The sequence below is a fragment of the Macadamia integrifolia genome, unplaced genomic scaffold (genome assembly GCF_013358625.1).
Source record: "Macadamia integrifolia cultivar HAES 741 unplaced genomic scaffold, SCU_Mint_v3 scaffold651, whole genome shotgun sequence".
Taxonomy (NCBI): Eukaryota; Viridiplantae; Streptophyta; class Magnoliopsida; order Proteales; family Proteaceae; genus Macadamia; species Macadamia integrifolia.
The window spans coordinates 242735-250711 of NW_024870505.1; the positions used below are offsets into that span (position 1 = coordinate 242735).

General features: G+C 43.1%; 1 long non-coding RNA gene across 1 annotated transcript; it reads right to left on the reverse strand.

Moving 5' to 3' along the window:
- Positions 1–6845: 6845 nt before the first annotated feature.
- On the reverse strand, positions 6846–7722 carry LOC122069561. The gene is made up of 3 exons (XR_006137475.1): positions 7593–7722; positions 7347–7442; positions 6846–6918 (listed from the first exon to the last, which is right to left on the reverse strand). It is a non-coding gene; the product is annotated as an uncharacterized LOC122069561 (long non-coding RNA).
- Between the last annotated feature and the right edge of the window lie 255 nt (positions 7723–7977).

Genomic DNA, 7977 nt, shown 5'->3' on the forward strand with positions numbered 1-7977 from the left:
TATAGGTAGTCGGATGTCCCTTCCCTTCACTCGACTAGTGAGGGAGTATACCCTACTGGCATAGGATGCCTCAAGGTTTTAGTAAAACATCTGAACAAGGTCGGGGTAGCAAGGTGAGTCGATGAAGAGCATGGACTGCAAGCCCAAATCGGTGAACTTCTCTAGCAGTCGGACCCTTGAGAAGTCCTCTACTACCATAGACTTCTCTATAAGTATGGGCTTTGAGGAGAATGTGCACCATGACACAGCTGCCTCTAGACTTTGAAAAACATGCTCATCATAGTCTTTGGGGTCTACCTGTGCATTTCTCCTTGGGCAAGCCCTTGTTGCTATGAGGGTAGGGCCGAAAGTTGGACTTGTGCGTCAATTCCATCCTCTCCTCTCTCTCTCTCTTTCATGTGAGGGGAGGGGTTCGTGTCGTGTGTGCTTTGCTTACGGGCGGTATTTCCGCTCGAAGATTTGTGGAGGCCTATTTCACAAGGGTATAAAGTTCGTCATTCTAGACAGGGGCTTGATGATGATCCCATGCGGGGATCAGGATCATGCAAGAGGGTTTGGAGTCACCACCTAGGATTATGGGCCTAAGACTTGGGGATGGGCGCAATTCCAAAGAAAAGGGCTCGATAATTGGTCTGGTCCAGAGATTGAGGGTAAATGTCAGATTACAGAGTTGGGAAGGTGTTAGGCACCCAATCTACCCGGTTCAACCGGCCTTCCTACTAGATGCTTAAGAATGAACATTTTTCATAATTATTACTATTCTACATACATGGCTAAGTTATCACACATATATACACTGACTGAATTTAAACTACTATTGCACAAAAAAAAAGATTTAACTACTATGTACATTAAAACAAGGTCTATTAGATATCTACATTATGCTTAAATAAGGAGAGAGATTATACCTGATTAGTACCGGCTCGTACTATCTTAAGTGTTCTCTTGGCTCAGGGGAAGATGGTCTTTACCTCCAACTTCCTTTCTTGAGAGATGCTGATTGTGATGATATTCGGACAAGGTTCTGACTAGGAACAGTTACATTCGAATTTGGGTTCGAGCAGAGTTTCGACTAGGGAAAGCTATTTTCGGATTTGGATTCGGACAGAGCTTCAGCTAGGGAAGGCTATTTCTAGGCTTAGGATGAGGTGGCACTCTGGCAGAGCTTTCGCTGGGGACATGCTAGGGAGGGCTAGGTTGAGGTGGCACTCCAGTAGAGTTTCCACTGGGGATAGGCTAGGGGAGGGCTAGACTAAGGTGGCACTCGGACAAAGCCTCCGCTGGGGGTGGCTATTTCTAGAAATATTCTAGGGACACTCGGATAGGGCTTCCGCTCAGAACTACTATTTTTGGAAAGAAACAGATTGACTTAAAAATGGATTGAAGCTCCCTAAAGCCCCGAAGAACACTTTGAAGATCTGAATAGAATTCTAGATCTTGACAAAGATCTCTTCATAGACCCGAAGAACCTTAAGGGGGAGAGATTTCTATTTCGGGTAAAACTCAAGAACACTCAAAGGAGGGGGTTAAAAAACACACTATTTTTGGAAAAACCTAGATTGGCCCGAGTGCCACCTTGGATTGAAGATCTTCAAAGTCCCGAAGAACACTTCGAATCAAAAGAAACTCAAGAGGGAGAGGGGAGGAGAGAGGGCAATGCTTCACTACTATATAGTGAGGTGGGGTTGTTTGGTGTGTGAAATCCAAAGGAGGGGGGTATTTATAGGTTTTTCTGGCCAATGGGAAAGAGGGAACATCCTTATCCAACGGACGAAAGAGGGTTTTTTGCCTCAAGTGGGTGAAGCAGGCTTCTATCCAATGGACAAAAGGGGTTTTTGGACTAAAATGGGTAAAACGGGATTTTATACAGTGGGTAAAAAGGAGATTTTTGGGAGAGATAATCCTTAGTCAAAAGGAGGTTTTTTGGTCTTAAGTGGGTGAAGAAGGAATTTCTTCACCCACTGGGTCAGGGGAATATCAATCTCGACCATTGCCACTGGCACACAAGATTAGGCCGAAGTGCACGGGGCATGGTCTGTATAGGGGGTAGGAAATACGGGCAATGTCATAGGTGTGCGGCATATGGCATGAGGGTAGTGGGATGTGGGTATGCGGCGCATGGCACGCAGGTAGTGGCATGTGGGTGTGCGGCGCATGGCACGCGGGTAATGGCATGTGGGTGCACGACACCATAGCATAGCACCATAGGCAGCAGGTAGGCAAGGCAAAGGGGGCTCGGGCATGGGTAGCAAATAGGTAGGCTGGGCAGCAGCTAGTGCGAGCATGTGTGTAGACTGGCCTACTGACTAACAAGCAGGTGTGCAGGGCGAGGGCGCAGGCCTATGCCAACCGGGGCAATGGTCTGTGCCAACAGGGGCATTGGTATGCTAGGTAGAGGTGAGGGCCTGTGCCTACAGGGGTGTGGGTCTATGCCTGCGGGGTCACAGGACTGTGCCCTTGGGGGCGCAAGCCTGTGCCCTTGGGGAAGCGAGTCTATGCTCGCGGAGGCACTGGTATGTAGGGCGGGGGCGTGGGCATCATGGTAGGCAGGCTCCATATGCTATAGCCCATGGGCAGTAGCTACCATGTGGCCATGAGGAGCAACTATGGATTGTGGCCATGGGTAGCAAGCACGCGTGCGGGCTGGCCTGCTGGCCAATGCGTGCAGTTTACAGATATTTTTGGTGACGATCATGGGAGATTCTTTGGTCCGATTTTGATGTGCTATATATCGTCGGAATCATTCTTTCAAGCACTATCCATCTGTATGATCATCTTGACTGGATTCCTTCGTCTATAAAAAGTTTAAATTGGACCCTATTCTCTCCCGTGCGGGGGTTTTCAGGGATTCAAGTAGGGGAATATTTCCAGGTTATTGAGGTAGGTAGGGGATGATCTTTAGGGTGTTTTGGGTAGGTAGGGAATTTTTTTAGGTTTCCAGTAGGACTGTCCGCATGCGCGGCATATGTATAGGAAAGTGTAATTTTCTGAAGATGATCGCAGAAAATCCGTCGGTCCAATTTTGACATGCCATACATCGTTGAAATCGTATTTTCAAACACTACCCATCTGTATAGTCATCTTGACCAGATTCCTTCTTATATAGAAAGTCAAAATTGGATCCTCTTCTCTCCTGCACGGGGATTTTCAAGGTTTCAGATAGGGGAGTGTTTCCATCATCATCTCTATTGATCGGAAGTCGGAAGTCACGTCCAAGATCCCAAGATCCACACTTCATCATAGTCGTAGGAGGGTGACAAAATTGGATGTCTACAGAATGCCCCTGTTTAGCCAAGGCATGTGCCAACAACCAAAGGGCAAAGAAAAAAATGACCACATTTGCTCACCAGGAGCATGTACTGCCGTCATCTTGCTCATTTATGACGGAGTTGAAAAATTCAATAGACAATATCTCTCAACTACTTTAAAGTTGAGGACTTACCTAGGCCGCCAATGACAGGAAAGAAATTTGATCCCTTTCAATCTTGTTATGAAATATTAAACCATTTTTTTATAGAGATTTAAGCCCTCCCTATAGAAAATGTTAGTATCGGAAATATGTTCTTCCTAGGCTAGACTTCCATTTGCCAGTCCTAGGGATTGGTCCATCAATTACAGAGATTTGAGCCCTCCTTGCAGAAGATGTTAGTATATGAAAAATGTTCTTCCTACGCTAGACTTCCATCTGCCAGTCCTAGGGATTGATCCATCTTTTGCAGAGATCTAAGCCCTCCTTGCAGAAGATGTTAGTACATGAAATAATGTTCTTCCTAGGCTGGACTTCCATCCGCCAATCCTAGGGATTTGGTCTTCCAGGCTGGTTCTTTCGAACTGGGCTGGGCTATCTGGTCCTCTAGGTGGGTTCTTTCGAACCGGGCTGGGCTATCTGGTCTTCCAAGCTGGTTCTTTCGAACCAAGCTAAGCTATCTAGTCTTTCAGGCGAGTTCTTTTGAACTGGACTGGGCTATCTGGGACTGAGTCAATGAGATTGGACCATTAGGTTTAAGCCCATGGTTCTTAATCATTTGGGTCTTGAACTCTTGGTTTTTGATTTGGAATCTTGCTTTTTGGATTTTTGTCTTGAATTTTGATTTCTGATTTGGAATCTTGACTTTTGGATTTTTTTCTACTTGAATTTTGATGTTTGATTTGAAATCTTGATTTTTGGATTTTTCTCTTTGCTTTTGATTTGGAATCTTTCTTCTTAATCTTGAATTTTGACCAATAAAAATTTGACCTTTACTTTCTTCTTTTTCATGTGATATAATTTGCATCTACCACCAAAATAATTTTGAATTTGGTATTTGGTAGTAAGAAACTTTGTTTTGCACCTTGGATTTGGAATCTTAAATTTTCTTTTTTGGGAAAAATGAATTTTTTTTTCCTATAAAATGGTCTCCTTCCCTTGTCCATTCTTCATTCTAACTTTTCTGAGTGAAGTGAGTGGGTTTTGAGTTTCTGGAGCCCTCTGGTTTTTCTTGAAGTTCTTCTTTTTATTCTAAAAAATATTCATCTTAATCTTGTAGATCTTCATCTTGTTCTTGAAGTTCTTGAAGACCTTCTTCTTGTTCTTGAGGGAGGAGCCATTTGGAGAATTTGATATTCTTGTGAGCTTTTGTGCAAATTGAGAAACTTTCTAGGGCTTCTTGTAAATTGGGAAACTTTCAGGGCTTATTGCAAATTGGAAAAATTTATGGGGGCTTCTTGCAAATTTTGAAATATATGGTTGAAAGGATAAAGAGAAAGACTTTAGGAGAGATCCAACTGGAGAGTTGCAGTAGTTCTTCCCATAGGGATGATGGTCTGGCTAATTGGTACTTTGGGCAGACTCTTCACAACAGTCGGAATCACATCTGCAACTCCATATGGGGTTCTTGGGTAAGTCTTTATATTTTATTCATTATTTTGATCATCTTTTATTCTTGTTTTTTTTTTTTTATATGTTGTTTTTTGCTTTTTTTTTGTTGTTTTTTTTTGTATATTCTTTATTTCCATTAGCATGAGGGGAGGGAACCACCTACCTTGGGCTTGTATGGCCATCCAAACATGGTTCAATCATGGCATAGGATACTTCCTCATAGAGTGAAAGAGATGGTTGATGCATCCTACCTGTGCCGGCTAGCCCTTGTAGAGACTAGAAGTTCAATCTGGCACTGGTGGGGGCCTTGATGGAGCGGTGGTGGCCGAGCACTCATTCTTTTCATCTCTCTGTTGGAGAGACCACTATCACTCCCTATGCTTCTATGCCTTGATGGCATTCCATTTGGGGTAGACCCATGACCCTACCCAGGATTTCGATTTTCAAGGAGTTCACTGATTTGACAGGTATTGCCATTGCATCCGGCCAGACACACATCCGTCTATGGGAGATTAGTGCCTGATGGTGGAAAATCAGCCTGGGGGACAACCCAGGCAACATGTCACAGGTGGCCCATACTTTCTTGCTGTTTGTTGTGGGTCAGTGCCTTTTCAGTGACCTCCCAGGGGGAGTAGATATCCACTTGGTGTTCTTCCTCCGAGATCTTCCTACAGTAGATTCTTGGGACTGGGATTGTGTCACACCCCGCTCACACAAAGCCGAGCCGATGACCGAGTTAATACCGGTTAAGTCACAAACCTGCCAGGATCAACAATGCAGTAACTACACTACAACATACATCTACTAATCTAAGATCAGACTTATATTTTCAGTGGAAGACCTATTTCATAACAATACCTGTAATTGTTTCCCAAATACTTGATACCCAAATTGAATTATAAAGGTTACGTATATTTGGGCGCGAAGGCATGATATATATAAAAAATATAACAATTTAAGCATCAAGTACAAAAAAGGGAGTACATCAAAAAGAAACCAAAGAATCACTCAGGAGTCAGAAAATCCTCGCACATGCAATCGGCACCATACTCAAAATCGCCAGGGACCCACAAGTCCTCAGATGGAAACTCCACAGTGTGGCCCGTCTCCTGATCACCAGGCGGGTAACCTACAAAATCACCTAAAAAGAGTTGTGCACGTGGGATGAGCTCATTAGCCCAGTAAGTGGAAAGGAATACCACAAAAGGAAATCCACACAAACAGTCACAACACAAATGCACCTATATGTGATTCATTTTAGCCCTATTAGCCTAACAACATTACTAGGTCATAGGTTTTGTGCTACTCACAACCACAGTGTGCCCCCGGGTACGAGCTACGAATCCCATCCCGCGATACGCCCATAGGGTTGTTGGAGAAGGCCCATCGTTGGTATCAAAATTTAAAATGTAAGCCGAATCCTAGCAAATGTAAATGATAGAAAGTAAATGGATGACTCCACCTGAAATAAAAGCAGTACGATCGGCCCTCTGAATATATCATCGGTGTTATCGACTGTCCTAGCGATTAGCTGTGCGTACTTCTAACCACTGGAGGAGTTCGACAATCGTAATCCGATGCTTCCCCCCAATGATCCCTCAACATGTAAACCCCTATTGGGAAGGGTCGTAGCACAAGGGTATATCACATCCTAGCCACATGCCTCTACATGAGCATAGTACGATTACACGATGGCGTCACGTCCCATACCGCGTGCCACCATACACTCGTTTTCAAGCCAACTACAACATCTAATCTAGCATATACGTCATGTCCAAATGAAATTCTTCTATTACATACATCAAGACATAAATGATATTCATCATAAAGCAAAGCATAGCAAGTTATGCAAATGCACATACAATGCGTGATATGGCATATGTGATGTTTACTCTACACACAAGCAATATGATGATATGGCTAGACTAACATATGTTAAATGATGTGTAATATTTGAATTTAAATCAGTATCCACTCCCCACTTACTTGTATATGTACACGGTGCTTGTACCCGGTACAAAAAAGATTCGATGTGTGGGTATGCATATATTGAGTGTAACCTATCATAAATATAATGGTTTGTCATTTCACTATTTTGGGTAAAAATCATCATGTTTTAATACTAAAATTGGGTTTAGAATCATTAATGGGGTTCACCCATCAAATTTGGACCAATTCTGAAAATTCTGGAAAGACAGGTGAGCTAGAGCCAAAGACCGGTGGGCTACATAGCCCACCGGTTTCAGCCCACCGGTTACTCCAGAGCCTGAAAACTGAGTTCTGGAAATTCAGGTGGGCTAAAACCAGAAGACCATTGGGGTAAAAATACCCCCAGTCTTTGAACAAAAAATTTTTCAACATCATTCCCGACTTTCCTCTGACTTAGGGAACTTGTTTGGAGACGATCCAACGGCTCAAATCACTTATCTAAGGTCCAACCATGTACCTAGATCTAAGATCTAATCAAAAGAAAAGGGAAGATTCTTACCTCTTCCTCAAGAATACTAATGAAACCTCAAATTTCACTTCTTTTGCTCAAGAACCTCAAGATACTCTAGATCTTCATCAACACTTCTTCTAAATCCTTCAAAATCATTATACAGACCTTCTGTTAGACCTTAGATTTAATTATTCACATAATATTAGCAAGATCCATGGGGTTCTTTCCCAAAAACCAAAAAGAGGATTTAAGAATGGGGTTCCTAAGAATCCTTGGAATATGTGCAATACCCACCTCGAATCGAAGACCTTGATGAGCTGATCATAAATCCAAGCTTAGAATACAAGACCCAGCTCCAGTGAAGCTCTACGGTCAATTTCCCTTCTTCTTTATTCTTCTTCTTCCCCTTTTCCTTTCTCCTTCTTTCTCTCTCTTCTTTACTCTCCCACCGACCAACTAACATTAATGAGGGAAAAGACAATTAATGTCTCCCCCTTTTATACTTGGGCCCCCAAAATATCTTCTAAATCTCAGGTGGGCTATCTTAAGTGGGCTAAATCTCAGGTGGGTATAATCTCAGGTGGATATATCTCAGGTGGGCATAAACCCACCACATAATATTAGATTGCATTGGCACCAGCCAATACTAGTATGTACCTTTACTTTCTATACATGGCCT